We start from the raw sequence: 16,665 nt of genomic DNA on the forward strand, positions 1-16,665 counted from the left end.
CATTTGGTCTACCATGTCGTCCATTTTTCCTGTTATGAATTTGATCTCACTAATGAAGGATTCAGTTATTTTTGTGTTTGTGGCTGCGAGTCGAGACAATAGTAACCGCTTGATCATGGAGGCTGCCTCCAATCACTGAAACCACACCGAGTGAACTCCTCTGTTGGGCTTGACACACTGTGGACCACGTTTCCACAATGATGAAAAGCGAGGTTTAAAAAGGGGACTAAGGGCAGCCAGAATCACTTAATAAATGCAACAAAAGCAAAAAATGCTGGAAAAACTCAGCAGGTCTGACAGCATCTGAGGAGAGAAAGACGGAGTTAACATTTCGAGTCTGTATGACTCACCTTCAGAGCATAGGGACTCGAAACATTAACTCTGTTTTTCTCTCCACAGATACTGTCAGACCTGCTGAGTTTTTCCAGCATTTTTGTTTTTGTTTCAGATTTCCAGCATCCGCAGTATTTTGCCTTTACTTCACTTAATGAATGGACTGTGCAATCCTGTTTGGATGTCAGCTGTAGCTCAGCGCTTCTCTCTGAGGCAGAACATTGTGGGTTCAAGTCTTGCTCCAGAGACTTGAATAGAAAATACAGGCTGACATTTTACTGAAATATGGAGGGATGCAGTATTGCTGGAAATTAAGTTTTCCTGTCGAGATGTTAAACCGTGAAGCTCCACCTGCCCATTCAGGTGGTCATAAAAGATCCCACAGCAGTGTTTAAAAATATGGAGCTCATGTAGTGCAGTGGGTAGTGTCCTTACCTCTAGGCTGGCAGCTTCGTGTTCAAGTCCCCCACCAGGACTTGTTAGCCAAGGAAGGAGTGTTCATGATGTGGATCAACAGGCTGATAATGAGCCTGGGAATCCTTCCACCACTTCCCTACAGTTGGGGGAAAAGTGTGCATGAAGATATGCTTAAAAACACTTTCAAAGAAGAACAGGGGCTGATTTTTATCCCACCAACAACATCACTGAAACAGATTACTAAAGTAGTTATGAGTACATTGCGGTATGTGGGACCTTGCTTTGTGCAAATTGGTAGCAGTGTTTCTTGCATTACAAAGCTGACTACACTTTGGAAAGACTTTGTTGGTTATAAAGTATTTTGGGATGTACTGAAATCCTGAAAGGTGCTATATAAATGCAAGTCTTTGAAGTGTTGCTTTTTCTTCCTATGATACTTCCCCACCATGCTTTGTAGACCACACCCATTGCAGACATGCAAGTCTTTCTTTTTTGGCATTTTGGGAAAGGCAGATCTTCCTACCTACTTTCTCGTGGGGTGGGGAGGTGTCAGGGGCAGGATATGATTAAGCGTCTGCAATATAGCAGGGGCCTTGCCAGCAGTACATTAGGATCTACAGCTCAGACTAATACTGCAGCAGGATTGTGATCTCACTCTCCCAAGGAGAGTTTCTACAAAATACCTCCAGATCCCTGTGGTAACCAAGCAAACACCAGCATGCAAATCCATCTTTACATCTCTGCTATTCAATGCTGGCCCATGGTTTACATAAGCAATTTACCCTTGGTCTTAGCATTATATCTTGTGTTCCTATGGAGTATTTTGATTTACTGATCTGTATTCATGCCTCTCTATTTATCCTCCTAGTCAGATACTATCTAGTTATTCTTATTCTTTTCTAAGGTGTTACTCAACGTCAGCTTGGAAAAGTTGCACGGCCAGTCATGTGCGACACATGTTTCTGCTTTAATATGTCTTTCTCTTAATGTGAGACAGAACTTGTGTATTGTATACAGTGACATTCTTGTCCTATGTGAGCTGTTTACTGCACAACCAAAGTGTCCCACCACTGGCATTGCTCCCGGATGGAGCCCCTTAAGGAAAGACTCTCTTTTCGTTGTCCTGGTAGAAAGCACGTTTTTGTGCTGATATGGTGATGGATATTAATAGGTATTTTTCCTCTTTTTGTATCCAATCCAGTACTCCCAAGTTCAGTTCTCCCTTCCAACTGACAATTCACTTGAACCTCTAACTCTGAAGAGAATTCTGCTGCTCCCCACAACATTTCCAGTGCATGCAGCAGCCATTTTGAAGCCTCGAAGCGCAACTTCCAGTGAGATCCTCACAGTTCTCAAGAACTTCTCAATGTGCTTCAGGTATAATCAACTGCTTCGAACTCCATTCAGGGGAAGCCATTCTGCACCGTTTCTGTAAATAGGCCTGTGATGAATGGCATTTGGTTCTGGTAATGTTGTTTGAGTGAAGAATTTTGGCCAGGGTACTGGGAGAACTGAAATACAGTGAAGCCAGAAAATACTGACAAAACTCAACAGGTCAAGCAGCATTGGGAGATGGTGGTGTAGTGGTAATGGTGGTGTAGTGGTAATGTCACTGGACTAGTAATCCAGAAGCCCAGGCTACTGCTCTGGGAACTAGGGTTTGAATCCCACTATGGCAGCTGGTGGAATTTAAATTCAAATTGTAAAGCTAGTCTCAGTAACAGTGATTATGAAACCATTGCTAATTTTGCTGTAAAAACCCATCTGGTGTACTTAGGGAAGGAAACCTGCCATCCTACCTGGTCTGGCTGGCCTACATGTGACTCCAGACCCACAGAAATGTGATTGATTCTTAATGGCCCTCCGACATGGGGTGGCAGACAATTTGGTTCAAGGGCAATTAGGGATGGCCAACAAATGCGACCCTTTCCAGCAGCACCCACTTCCCATGAATAAATGAAAAACAAATTGTAGAGAAAGGAAAGGGTTCTCTTTCCAGGTTGACTGTCATTTGACAGGAGGAGAGAAAGAAATACTGCTTTTCTTCAAATAATGGCTTGGAATCATTAACGTGCATGTTAATCACCAGAACAAGACCTTGGTTTAATGTCCCATGTGAAGGACTGAACTGGTAGAATTGCACTGGAGTGTCAGCTTAAGTGATATGCTCAAGTCCTATTTGGACCTCAAGCCCACTGCTTTCTGATCTAGAGGCGAGAGTACTTATAATTAAACCTACTGAAGCCTGCATCTTTAGCATTTTCCGTTTTCAATGTACTTTTTCAGAAAGGCAATTTTCCCTTTTTCTCAAATAAAAAGCATGCAGTTTTATACTTTGTATGAAGAGATGTGAAAATTGCTTTTGTCACATGGTGTCAGTGAGCGATGGCCAAATGCATTAATATAATTTGAGCACTTACTAAACTTAATGCACACACTTGTGCTTACAGTAGATTATGTTTAATTCTCTTCCACTTTATTTCTCTGCATTGTGTCTCTACCTTATTAACTATCTCTCTTCTGTTGTTTTTTTTCTGTTGCCTAGTGCTCGAACAGATCAATTTATACATCACGCACATATTACCTGGTTCAAAAAGGTTTTATTAACACACAGAATTTAATGTTAAAACCAGAGGAATAAAGAGCAGATAGACTTTGCCATTTTAACTCCTGTATTTCCTGCTATTGGAAAGTTTCTTCTGAATTCTTTCCTGTGGCTCAATATTTACATTTAATTCAAACCCTTTTAATGGTTTTTTTTTTAATATCTCTGTGATTTTCCTTTTCTCCTTCCCAACATTCTTTCACTTGTCAGATGAAGCTGCTGATTCCTCACTGGGACATGCCTTACATAGACACCGTTCCAATGTGAACTGGGGAGGTCATTCTTAATGTTTGGACCTTTAGGCAACTGAGCCCATCCCTGTCCGCACACCCATGGGGATGAGACTTGGCAGTGGCAGAGTGACCGTGAATTGACCGCCCCTGGTAACCACCATAAGGGGAAGAAAAAACCGGGCGCGGTGTAAAACTGCTTTGCCACTCAAGGACCAATTTGATCCTCCTGATGTTTTCTGTCAGGTATCACTGATAACTGGAGGGGAGCTCTGTCTGACTCTGGCTGAGTCTAGAGGACTAGGAGGCTGATGGCCATGGTAGTACAGGTCCAGCCACTGGACTGCTGCTTAGAAGTGGCTGAATGGCACCCAGTGACAAATTCTGAAACTTGCCTGGGCTGCTCACAAAGCAGTTGGGTACCAATTCTAGTGGGCAGTCTAGATTCGACAACTGACTGAATGGCTGACTGACAAACTGAATCGATTAAATATTTAGTCTGCCGACTTTCTGATTTGGGCATCAGGGGCTTGACACAAGTAAAATCCCGGCACTATCCCACACCAGAGTAAATAGGGCGCTGCAGCCTGTAAAACACCAGCTACCATCTCACCATTGTAAACTATTCAGAGAAGAAACTGTTGCACCAGATTATGGACTGAATTTTGCCCCTTGGTGGGTGGACTCGGTGGGGTTGAGCGGGGACGGGTCAGAAAGCCGACCACCGCCCGCAATTGGCACGGCACCACGATCGGCACGGCGGCAGGGGGAAGCTCTGAGAAGGGGCGGGCGGGGGCATGATGTCCGCCGGGTCCAATGGCGACCCGGCGACCGATTCAAAAGCGGCCCAGGCAGCCGCTGGGAGGCTGCCACTGAAGGATGCTGAAGCCTCGATGGATTCCAGAATGGTTGGACATGGCAGGCGGGAGGGCAGCTCGGAGGGACCATTGGCCCTGAGTTTCTCTAATGAGCCCTCCTAGAGGAGGTGGCAGCCAGGAGGGAAACTCTTGTCTCCAGAGACGGGAGGAGGAGGCTCCTGCACCTCACCAAGAAGGCCTGGGAGGAGGTGGCATCCAGGGTGAGCAGCCACGACGTGGTGAGGTGCACATGGGTGCAGTGCCAGAACGCTTCAATGATCTGCTGCGATTGGGAAGGGTGAGTACCGTGTTGGCAATGGGTCAGTGCGCAGAACAGTTAAGGGCTGCCCATCCCCCCCATGGACCAGAGGGGTGTTAGAGTGTGAGAGGCAACTGTCAATGACGCCGGAACTGGCCAAGGGGGTGAGCCCTGGCTGCTTGGACTGAGTGCCTTGTGGCTCGAGGGCCATGAATCGTCTGAGCCCTGCCAAGTGTTCCTCAGCTGGGGTTGGCCAGGCTGCAATGGCGCTGCAGGTAGAGAGCGGACTAACCAATGCTGCTCTGTCCTTTCAGATGAAGACATCCCATAACAATATTGAGAGGTTGCAGACTGGCGGGGGACCCCCACACCTCCTCATCCTGATGCGCTATGAGCAGGAAGCACTGGAGCTGGAGAGGCGGCATACACCTCGATCAGCCGGCCGTGGTGAGGTCGGGGTGCCAGACAAAGGTAAGAGTGTAGCGCACTGAGGTGAGAATGTCGGCTATTGCAACCATTCTAGTGTAGTCTCTATATTGATGTGAGCCTCGAACCTGGAGTCCCCATTGATAATCGAATGACGATGGCACCATGATGCAGATCTCCACTGTCTCACCAGGGTGCCTGGCATGCACAGCGACAGTGTGATGACTTCAACAAATGACATGTCCTTCTTCTCCCTTTTAGGTTCACCAGCAGGCGGTCGCCATGAGGACCCTGAAGGGCCACCCCTGACCCCGGAGGACCAGCATGCTCAGCAAGCATCTGCGTCACACCCTCTCTGTCAGGCAGGCACCAGTGCAGATACCAGCACCTCAGTGGGCATAAGATCGCCACCTAGTGTCTCGGTGCACATTGGTGAGGGCACTTCACACTCGCAGAGAGTGGCCAGGGCGCCAGCAGTCGGAGGATTGCTGGGGATCCAGACAATGCTCAGTCAATGGCTGATGATGGGCTTCTGGAGTTGTCCATTAGGCAGCAGATGCTGGATGTCCAGTGGGGTGTGCGGGAGGATCTGGCGGAGAAACATAAGGGTATGCGTGCCATGGTGTCCATTGAGGAGGATTCCCTGCTGAGCATGACCACTGCGTTGACCCTCAAGGCCGAGTGCACTGCCTCCTCCATGGACAGAGTGGCGACTCTCATAGAGAGGCTACTCCAGGGACACAATCGGGGTCCCTGGGGATGCACTTGGACCTGCAGCCCTCACACCGGCAATGACCTTAGCTACTCAGTGTCATTGTGGGAGATGGATTGGGCAACCAGTATCCCAGCTATGTGCCCGTCCATCAATGGTGAGCAGGGAGGTCCTAAGTGACCTCACGTTGGCGCACGAGCTGCCTGTCATCTCTGCGGGCTCCTCCCAGGGCGCTCTGGATGACGCCAGCAGCTCCTCCGTCCCTCTGCCAGTGACCGTGGCATCTGATGAGGCTGCAGCGACTGGGGAGATACCAGCCATGGCACTGGCCACTCCCTCCCAGGCGGGGCCAGCACAGGCTCCATGGGCCAGGGGACAACCGCCAAGGTCATCGAGGTCAACACGACAGCAGAGTCAGCAGGCTGTCTCCAATGCCGGTGCCAGCCAGGGGGAAGCACCTAGACGTAGCACCTTAAGCACAAGACGGCCTTATCGCAGGTGATATTTTGTTCCCCCATTTTGCTTTAACTTTTTTAATGGTGTGATTAAGAACATCAGTTTATGTTCATTTCAGCTATGTTTCACGTACACAATTAAATGAGATTTTATTTTGTGCTATTGGTCTCTGAGTGCTTCATTTGTTCTGTTGGTGCAGAGTAAGCCATTGTGTAATGATGGACGTGTGTCTCCTGAAACCTTATCGCACAGGCACTGAGAGCATGTTGGTGGCCAAGGAACTGGTCCAGTCAGGGATCGAGTATGGAACCTGCAGCCCTCTCATGTGGTGTTGGATCAAAGAGCCCCAGGTGTCCCTGCCTCCCTGAAGATTACCCAGGTCAGCATCCATGCCCTCAGCGTTCTCCTCACCATGCTCGTCCTCGGACTCATTACTGGACTCATCCTCTGTGGCCTGTGGAGCTGCATCAACATCCTCTTCCTCCAGTGGGTCCCCCCTTGCCAGTGCCAGATTGTGGAGAGCGCAGCATGCAACCACTATCAGTGACACGCGCTCTGGGGGGTACTGCAGTGCACCCCCTGAATGGTCCAGGCATCTTGAGAAGACCTATGGCTCTCTCTACCACAGCCTTCATGAAGGCGTGGCTCCTGTTGTACCGCTGCTCCGCCTCTGTTCTTGGGTAGCATCATGAACCACCTTTTCAGAGGATAGCCCTTGTCACCCCACAGCCATCCATCCGATCGGGCTGGAGCACTGAAGAGTCTCAGGACCTGGGAGTGTCTCAGGATGTAAGCGTTATGGGAGCTGCCAGGGTACCTTGCACAGACTTGTAGAATCAGCATCCTGTGGTCATACACTATCTGCACATTCATGGAGTGGAACCCCTTCCTGTTGACAAAGGCACCCGACTCACTTGCTGGCGCCTTGATGGCTACATGTGCACAGTCAATTGCACCCTGGACACAGGGGAACCCAGCAATCGCAGCAAAGCCTCTGGCTTGCTCTGTCTGGCTGGCCTCGTCCGTGCGGTAGTGAATGAAAGTCAATGCACACCTGAACAGAGCGTCTATCACCAGACTGACGCAACTGTGGACAGATTGGGAGACTCCACACAGATCCCCCACTGAGCCCTGGAAAGAGCCGGAGGCATAGAAGTTGAGGGCCACTATGACCTTCAGCGCCACTGGCCTGGGGTGTCCACCAGCACAGTCGGAGCTGATCTCAGGCCTGATTCTTTGACAAATGGAGGTCACTGTTTCCCTTGAGAGAAAGAGCCTCCTTCAGCACTGCACCTCAGACATATTGAGGTAGCTGTATCACCGCCTGTGAACCCTGGCAGCAGGATAGTGCCGTCTTCTGTGGCCCCTTCCGCCTTGGACTGCCAGCTGGCCCTGCCCCCCTTGTGCCTGCGCCTCTCCTCCCACAGGTCGCTCCCTGGGACACCTGGCCTCCTCTCCCTTCTGCCCCTCTCTTCCTCCTCAGAGGAGGTGCCTCCAGCAGAGACCACAACCCCCATTACCAGGGTTATGGAAGGCTGTCTGATACCTGGAAGGACCCACATGGTCTGAATCCTCCTGGGGCCTGGAAGACACCAATGAGTCCTGAAATGAAGCCTAGAAATGCTCTGAATGCAGCTGTGAAGCAAGATGAAGCTGTCCCATTCACAAAATTAACCAGCAGCACACGACCTCCAAAACTCCTCACTACCCACATTGACAATGCTGCTGACCCTTCTTATCCAGCCCGTGGATGTGCTTTTGCAAATTGTGGCCTGCCTGCCTGCCCATTTTGCCCGTGCAATGGCCAAAAATTAGCACGGGCTACGTAACCTCGTAGACAATTGGTGTGTCTTAATTAATGGCGGGTGCGCCTCCCTCTCCCTCATGCACCCACCTAGTGAAATATCGTGAGAGTGCACGCTCAGCCGACCTCAACGCGCGTCATTTCACACTCGAGTGGGTTGAGCGAGTGCCCTCCCTCCGAGCGAAAAATTCTGCTCTATGAATCCAAACTTCATTCCAGGTCTTGGACACATAATCCAGCCTAACTCATCAGTGGTGGTTTTCACCTTTTCAACTGAGGTGTTAAACTGAAGCCCTGTCTACCAGTTCAGGTAGTAAAGGACCCCATGGCACAATTCAAAAAAGAGATGGACAGTTATGCTACGGATAGTGTAAGCGTTTCCTTGGTGTGATACCAAGCCTGCAGACCAAGGCAGCTCTAGGCCCACACTGGGTTGGTTTAGTTGCTCACGGTTGAGGTGACTGAGGAACCTCTGCAATTAACCTCGGCACTGTTGGGCTAGAGAGGGGGGGAGATGCAGTCAGCTGGGGTTCCACTGACTCCTGCTAGAAAGTGATTGCGTGCAGATGTTAAGTGAGGCTCTAGTTGGACTTCTACAGTTGAATAGCTTCTTGGCACCCACTGTGTAGATTCACACGTGAAGAATGCCTACTTGGGGGAAGCAGTGGAGGGAGCTGCCATGCATGGATGTAAAAAGAATCAATGTGCCCAGGAGGCAATTGGAGAGAAAATTGTATACACCCCACCATACCAATCACAACACTAACAAATAAAACAGGTGCTGAGAATCTGTTTGTCAAGTTTACATTGAGTGTTTCTGCTGGGGCTCTTTCACAATGAATGTGATTAACATTTTCGGTGATTACAGTTTTCATCTAATTGGTAATTACGAACACAATTAGTGAATTTTGTTTCTTAAATTAAAACTGGGAGACTGAATCGTTTTAATGTTTAACACTCTGGCCAGTTTGGGTTTTTGGGGTCTTACCTTTTCTGGGTTAATTGCCAATACTCAGGCTCAAAACTTTTTGTTCCTTGCCTTCCTTTAGGCAGTGCAGTTGCCTGTTGGGATTCTGCAATAAAACTGCAGTCATTAAACATGAGGCACCTGAAGTAAATCATGTCACACTCAGGGCAGAATTGTACAGCCCCTTCATGGTGGGGGCAGGGCCAGGAGATGCAGCAAGCCGTTCAACAGTCCATTGGCCGTAAAATCCCGCCAGCATAAAATTCTGCCCTTAAGGTACTTCATTTTTGATGGGTTTAGACACATGGGGTGGTATTTAATGCTCTCTCACAAGGCAAGTTTGGCGTTGGGGTGGGGGGGGGGAGCATTTAATCAGGTGGGAGGGTTTGGGGTGAGGACCTCACTACCTCCCTGCCCTGCTGCCAACCGAGGCTCTTAAATGGCCAACAATGCCTCACCACCCACCATTGATATTAACCCAGCAGCGGGTAGAGGCTGTCCATGTGGGGAGCACGACTAGCAAACACACGTGGGCTTGCAGGTTCCCGGGGGCTGGGGAGGTGCAGGGTGTCCCTCATTCAAAGGCACTGAGTGCCTGATCGAGGGATCCAGCATTGGGAAGGGGGCATCCACTGAGAGTCACCACCCTGGCCTTGCTGCCGATCCCCGCTCACTCCCACACCCCCACGACCTCCGCTCCACGATCCCCCTCCCACCATCACTCACCTGTTGCCTGGGATCCGACGACAATCCTAGGCTTTGAGCGGGTGTCGTACCGGCAGCTGCCACCGCCTCTCCAGTGGCACTGTCCTTTAGTAGAGCTGCTGGCACCTGATTGGTCGGCAGCTCTCGACGGGCAGGATTTATGTCCCTGGGGTCCTTGATTCTGAGGGAATGCCCATTGCTGGCTTTTCAAGTGCCTGAGTAGTACATGATACATTCGCGGGCCTTCCCAAAAAAAAAAGGGTGATGTGGTGCTCTTACCAGCTCGCCAGACAGCGAACGAGACCTCCGTCGCCTCCATTAAATACTGCACATGATTTTTTTTCTCACTACATAAACAGCAGGATCTGGCCAGAATGAGTGAATCTGCCATCAAATTAAGGGTAAAGGTCAGGGAGTCAGCCCTACAAGTCTTCATGCTTTCATCTTTAAAGAATTTGTATCATGGAATGATGTAGCACAGAAGGAGACCATTCAGCCCATCATGTCTATGCCAGGTCTTTGGTAGAGCTAGGCAATCAATCCCAAACCCTTGTATTTTCCCTGTATATATTTTCCCTTCAAATATTTACCCAATTCTCCTTCGACTGTTACTATTGGATCTACTTCCACCACCATGACAGGCAGTAAATGGCAGATCACAATACCCTGCTGCAGAAAAAAAAGTTTCCTCATGTCAACTCTGGTTCATTAATCACCTTAAACCTCTGTCCTTTAGTGACCAGCCCTCCCGCCAATAGAAACACTCGCTCACTCTTCCAGAGCCGCTTTATCTGATTTAAGAGTCAGAGCCTGCCAATAGAAACATTTCTCCTTATTTACTCGATCAGAACCATTCATGATTTTAATACCACCGTCGCAGCTCCTCTTCACCTTTTCAGCTCCACTAGAGCCCAACACGTTTGTAGAGACTGGCACCTGGCAAGGTGAGTGGCGTGGCATTCTTGCTCTCTATTTTACAAAGCCATTTCAGGATATAAGCCAGAAGTGCCTTGGGGCATACGGGTCCATGACCGAGCACTGCCTGCAGCTTTCAGTAGCTAAACTTGAGAGTTATTGGATATGGCTGCATTTTATTTCTAAAACAGTGCTACCCCTTATAGCTCATCTACCTTGCCACGTTGCCGTTGCTAGCAGGTCCGATGTTGGCACCAGAAGACTAAAATAAACAAGACCACCTCAAGGGGGGAGTATCTTCATTGGAGGCACTAACTCTGGTAGCATTGACATCTGAAGCAGACACAGCCAACCTCAGCCTCCCAATTAACTATGCAAATCGTTTTTTCTGCTGATGTGAGGGTGGGGTAGTGTAGTGGTTAAGATCACCGAGATGTCAGGAGTTTAAATTCTGCTGCAGCAGTTTGAGAACTTGAACTCAGTGTTAAAAAAAGCAATCTGCAAGTACAAAGCTGGGATTAGTACAGTGACCTTGAATCTGACGGATGGCATTGTAAACTCAGTTGGTTCACTAACACCCTTTAGGAAAGGACACCAAACATCTGCTCCTGATGTGACTTCCAATCACATAGCAATCAATAATCCTGACCCCACTCCTACTCCCACTCTGACCTCTCTGGTCCTCAACCTCCTACATTGTGCTTCATTGGAAAATTGTATGCTTGAGGAATGAGGACCCTACCTGTTATTGAGGCTCTTTACAAACTTCCAGACACTTACCTTCAACAATTTCAGGTCCTAATCGTTGCCCCCATTTTTGTGGCCGGCAATTGCTGATAATGATTCTGTTATTGTCATTTACAGCTCCTCTGGATCAGCTTTTGTTTCTTTACCTGTCCAGTTACCACCCACTTGCACAATCGTTCCTTTTGTCTTTTAATCATTCCTGCCTTCCACCGAAGAACAGACCATCCCTTTTGTTCTTTCCTCTCTTCACCCCTTTCCCTGCCTTTCTACTGGCTTAAAACCCGTAACATTTTCCATTTCCTTCTCTGGTGAAAGGTCAGCAGCATGAAACGTTGGGCTTAATTTAGTGTAGGTGATGCAGGTCCAGTCTACCAGTGGGAGGCCAGGAGGGAAACCCGTGTCATTTCTCCAAGAGACGCCTGACACAATTAAGCACTTCAGTGAGCAGCGTTGGGCTTCCCACAGAATTAAGTCCCCAGTTGAACAGGAATCCCCTTAGAGAGCTGCCAGCCAATCAGAGGCCGGCAGCTCTACATTACAGTCAGCACCACCGGGAGCGGTGGCTGCTGCCGGGAATACAGTGAAGTCTTCACCAGGGATCGGCGCAGGATCCCTGGAGAGTGGTGAGTGGGGTGGGCTGGAGATTGGGTGGGAATAGGGGCCGATGGTGAGGGGAAGGGAAAGGGGTCACATGAAAGGCCAGTGGGATGACCTTCAGCGGGCACCCTGCTTCCCGATATCTGATCCCATGATCGGGCACAAAGTGCCTTTGGGAGTGGGACCACCACCGTCCCCCAACACACGCACACTGTTTGCTGGGCAGCCTTCAGGAGGCACAGGAATTTGATGCCAGTTCTGGAAATTAAATCCCGGTAGGCTCAGGGATAATGACCTTGAAGGAGCTCAATAATGAGGCTATTCAGCCTGCAAGTGTGTGCCCCACCATGGATCCATTCCCACCACTGACTTAATGGGGGTCAGTTTTCCTGCTGGTGGGAATGGGATGCATGGCCACCCCCACAGTTGTATGGACCCACCTTCCACCTAACCTACTCAGATGGGCTCCATTAAACCCCAGCCATTAAAACCCAGCCATTAAAGCCCAGCTATTAAACCCCAGCCATTAAAACCCAGCCATTAAACCCCAGCCATTAAACCCCAGCCACTAAAACCCAGCCATTAAAACCCAGCCATTAAACCCCAGCCATTAAAACCCAGCCATTAAAACCCAGCCATTAAACCCCAGCCATTAAACCACAGCCATTAAACCCCAGCCATTAAACCACAGCCATTAACTCTGCTTCTCTCTCCACAGATGTGGCTAAGTTTGCTGAGCATTTCCGGCATTTTCCATTCATATTCCACACTAATATTGTTGACGTTTAATGCCCCTTTGAAGTGGTCCAATAAGCTGCTCATTTGTACCTTCACCTTCTCAAAGGCAACTGGACATGGGAAATAAATGCCTTGCCAGGGATGCCCATATCTCAAGAATGCAATTTTAAAAATTCAACAGTGGGGGAATGTTAGCAATAGATTGTGATCACAAAAGATTGAAGCAGGTGTCACACCGGAGCTGTGTTTATATTTAGAAGCGTGAAATGTTAAAAATTACATATTAAAACCAAAATGAGTGATTATTACTGTACTTCAAATAAGTGACAGCTGACTGGTCTGGGTGTCATTATGCCATATCTAGTCTAGAAAGTTTTAATCACTTTGAGTATGATTCATTTTGGTTCAAAAATATGGTCAGATTAGATGACAGGAGTTCACAGCTCCATCTTTTTGATGTTGATGGCTCTCTTGAACAAGCCTACCTCATCCATTGGGGAAGGAACGGGGCTGACTACAAATCTGTGACCCGTTAGGTACCAGCTGCTGAACTTGGCAGCGTCTCACAGTGACGTGATGGACAGCAGAGGGTCAGGTTGTGGTGCTGGTGGGTGTGGGTAACAATCTCATATATTTTCCAATTCTGGTAACATCATAAAAGAATTGCTTTGTCGGGTTCATTAGGATTAGCAATGTAAGGAAATCATAGATTTAAAGTAACTGGTAGAAGAATTAGAGCAGAGATTTTTGTAATTTATCCTTTCACAGGATGTGGGTGTCGCTGGCTGGGCCAGCGTTTATTGCTTATCTCTAATTGCCCTTGAGAAGTTGGTGGTGAGCTGCCTTCTTGAGCCGCTACAGTCCATGTGGTGTAGGTACATCTGTTAGGGAGGGAGTTCCAGGATTTTGATCCAGCGACGGTGAAGGAATGGCAATATATTTCCAAGCCAGGGTGGTGAGCGGCTTGGGGGGAAGCTTCTAGTTCCCATCCAACTGCTACCCTTGTCCTTCTAGGTGGTAGAGATTGCGGGTTTGGAAGGTGCTGTCGAAGGCGGCTTGACAAGTTGCTACAGTGCATCTTACGGATGGTGCACACTGTTGCCACTGCATGTCGGTGATTGAGGGAGAGAATGTCGTTGGGGTGCCAATCAGGGGGCTGCTTTGTCCTGTATGGTATCGAGCTTCTTGAGTGTTGTTGGAGTCACAATCATCCAGGCAAGTGGAGAGTATTCCATCACACTCCTGACTTGTGCTTTGTAGATGGTGGCCGGGCTTTGGGGGGTCAGGAGGTGAGTTGTTCACCACAGACCTGCTCTTGTAGCCACAGAGGCAACAAATGAGGAGTAATTTTTTTTACCCAGTGGGTGATGGGGGTCTGGAGCTCAGCACAGATGGACAAGGTGGAAGAATGCATTCAGGGTAGTTTCGGCCTAGGCATAGCATATAAGAGCAACAAGCTCATGTCAGAAATGAATAAAACCCTAGTTAGGCCACAGCTAGAGTACTGTGCACAGTTCTGGTCACTACATTACAGGAAGGATGTGATGTGAAAGGATACAGAGGAGGTTTAGGAGGATTTGCTTTGTCAGGGATGGAGAATTTCATGTATTAGGAAAGATTGGATAGCCTAGGGGCTGTTTTCTTCAGAACTGAGGAGACTGAGGGGAGATTTAGTCGAGGAGTGTAAAATTATGAGGGGCCTAGAGAGAATGGGTAAGAGGCACCTATCTCCATTAGCAGTGGGGTCAATAGCTAGGGTGTGGGTATAGATTTAAAGCAATTATTGGAAGGATTAGAGGGGAGTCGACAAGTAATTTTTTACCTGGAAGAGTGAGGATTTGGAACTCACTGCCTGAAAGTGCAGTAAAGGCAGAAGCCTTCACATCATTTTTAAAAAATGCTTGGATGCTTGAAGTGCTGTACTTAAAAGGCTACAGACAAAGAGCTGCACAGTGGGATTAAGCTAGATTGCTCTTTCTCAGCTGACACAGTTACAAAGGGATTCAATCTGTGCTGTAAATTTTCTATGTTTTTTATTCTAAGGAAATCCTCCCTTTTTAGGTAGAATCACAGATCCAGGAGCAATGAGTTGTAGCCTTCCCGAGAGTGGAAGACACTGCTTGGTACTGCAGGTCTTGTCAAAAGGTTAATGAGTAATTAATTAATGAGTAAATCCATTGGGTAATGAGTAAAGCCATTGTTTTACTGTGGATCGGATGGAACGTTAACTTGGTTTCTCTCTGCACAGAAGCTGCCAGTCCTGCTCAGTTTTTCCAACATATTCTATTTTTATTTCAGATTTCCAGCATCTGCAGTACTTTATTTTTATTTTACTACAGTGCTAGCCTTGGGCTGCAGCCAGGGCCTGTATAGTGGGACCTGGATATATTCCGACCTTACTTACAATGCCCACATCCATGTGTGTGTGTGTGTGGGTGTGTGTGATATGGATAATGGGTAGCATTGCAGTACATGACTCCGAAACAGACAGAGGGTTACTCGAAAGCAGGAATCACATGACAGGCTACAAAACCTGTCCAGTCAACATATCTGTATGGGGCTGAGTGCCCAGTCCTTACAATGGCACAGGAACAGATGTTTTTGGACTGATGGAGTACAAATAATCGCGCTGTGTTGTTGATCAGAGGGAATTGCTGATCTATGAATACGCTGGTATTTTTATCGGATAAGAGTAGAAGATTTTTTTGATTTAAAGTGCTGAGTCCAGAAATAAGTCATCGAGAATTTGACCCGGCAGGAAATGAAAATTTTTCTTTTATCTTTGAAAACGGAGACTTACCAACTCTTGTTCAGATGACCCATTTTCAACTGATTGTCATGAACCTTAGCACAGGCCAGTATCCTTCCCGCTCTTTCACGGCAGCCAATATGTGCACAGCAAGATTTCATAAATAGCAAAGTGATAACCAGATAATCAGCTTAAGGATTGGCTGAAACGTTGGGAAAGAAATCTCCTGCTCTTCATCGAATAATGCAGTGAGATTTTTTTTAAATATTTATTCTTTAGTGGGATGTGGGTGTCACTGGCAAGGCCAGAATTTGTTGCCCATCCTTAATTGCCTTTGAACTGTGTGGCTGGCTAGGCCAGTTCAGAGGGCAGTTAACCACATTGCTGTGGATCTGGAGTCACATGTAGGCCAGCCCAGGTAAGGATGGAATTTAGTCCTTAAGTAGAGGAGGGAGGGGTGGCAATGACAGTAGTATTGTCGCTGGACTAGTGATCCAGGGCAATGCTCTGGAGACCCAGGTTCAAATCCCGCCACGATAGATGGTGGAATTTGAATTCAATAAAAATCTGGAATTAAAAGTCTAATGATGACCATGAAAACCATTGTCGATTGTTGTAAAAACCCATCCCTTTAGGGAAGGAAATCTGTTGTCCTTACCTGGTCTAGCCTACATGTGACTCCAGACCCACAGCAATGTGTTTGACTCTTAAATGGCCTCGCAAGCCACTCAGATCAAGGGCAACTAGGGGTGGGCAATAAATGCTGGCCCAGACAGCAAAGCCCACATCCCATGAAAGAACAAAAAAATGAATGAGGTGGCTTTTTTACAACAATCAATTATATTTTCATGGTCACCATTACTGAGACTAGCTTTATCATTCCAGATTTATTAATTGAATTCAAATTCCACCATGGCAACCCATGTCCCAGAGCATTAGCCTGGGCCTCTGGATTACTAGTCCCATGACATTACCACTATGCCACCATCTCTCCCCTTTCATGCCCACCTGAGAGGGCAGAGGGAATCTTGGTTTAACATCTCATTCGGAAGATGGCAACTGCAAATTGCATCACTCCCTCAGCACTGTGCTGGAGTATCAGGCTAGCTTATAGGCTTGTGTCTCTCTGAAGGTTCCTGAGAGCCCTC

The sequence above is a fragment of the Cetorhinus maximus genome, chromosome 26, assembly GCF_964194155.1.
Source record: "Cetorhinus maximus chromosome 26, sCetMax3.hap1.1, whole genome shotgun sequence".
NCBI lineage: Eukaryota > Metazoa > Chordata > Chondrichthyes > Lamniformes > Cetorhinidae > Cetorhinus > Cetorhinus maximus.